Below are 1,064 nucleotides of genomic sequence, written 5' to 3' on the forward strand. Positions count from 1 at the left end.
CATATTAATGATCTCTTATCTGTCACCCACAATAGCATTTACTCATACGCAGATGACTCAACACTACATAGTTCATTCACACTCAGACACCCATTTACAAAGTCTTATATTTCTACCTTTCAACTCAGTACAGCCATCTCCATAAATCAAGACCTATCTACGATCAGTGAATGGGGACAAAACAGCCTTGCCCCATGTAATGTTAGTAAAATTAAATATATACAATTTACTAATAGGCAGATATTGCCAGATTCGTACATTGCGTTCAGTGCTACTAATATTCCCATATCCAAACGTATTGAAATTCTTGGTGTCTCAACAATGCCCTCAGCTTGACCTCTCATGTCAGATCACTTGCTAAAACCGCCTCAAAATAACCTGGATTATTGTACAGAGTCCGTTTCTTCTTCACTGATGAGCATTCATTCATTCATTGCCAGAAGCCATGTATCCCAAACGGGGTGGCCAAGGGCTTAGAGTTAATTGTTTTACAGGGAGGGGCACTAATCCTCCACCAACCCCACTTGACACGTAGGGAGAACGAGCCAACAGCATCTGGTGTTCCCAGGCAGTCACCCATCCAAGTACTAACCAGACCCAACGTTGCTTAACTTCGCTGATCGCACGGGAAGCGGTGTACTCAACGTGGTATGGCCGTTGGCAGTTAGCTATAATTTATAAGTCATGTGCACTCTCAGCTTGAATATTGCTCACTCTTGTGGAATGGATGTGGAGAGGTTGCATTAAAACAACTAGACAAAATTCAGAACAAAGCTGTTAGAATTATTAACAACCCTGCCGTTATAAATAAACTACCTCCCCTGCAAGTATGAAGGAATGTTGCCTCCCTTGCATTATTTCACAGATATATTTAATGCAAATGTTCAGACGAAGTTGCGTCCATGGTGTCACCTCTCCATGCCTTCCCTCGTGCTACACGGGCATCTGGTAGCACTCATGACTGGAATGTCACTCAGCCATATTGCAGAACTTCTGCCTACAACAAATTCTATCATTCGCCGAACTGCGTCTCTCTGGAACTCACTTCCCCAGAGTTGTTTCCC

At 43.0% G+C, this 1,064-nt stretch overlaps 1 non-coding gene across 1 annotated transcript; it reads right to left on the bottom strand.

Moving 5' to 3' along the window:
- Positions 1-543: 543 nt before the first annotated feature.
- On the bottom strand, positions 544-662 carry LOC145417257 (5S ribosomal RNA). Its single transcript, XR_013900469.1, has one exon. It is a non-coding gene; the product is annotated as a 5S ribosomal RNA (ribosomal RNA).
- Between the last annotated feature and the right edge of the window lie 402 nt (positions 663-1,064).

This window comes from Coenobita brevimanus, chromosome 109, assembly GCF_032717465.1.
Source record: "Coenobita brevimanus isolate Jiangsu-jjx chromosome 109, ASM3271746v2, whole genome shotgun sequence".
Lineage (NCBI taxonomy): Eukaryota > Metazoa > Arthropoda > Malacostraca > Decapoda > Coenobitidae > Coenobita > Coenobita brevimanus.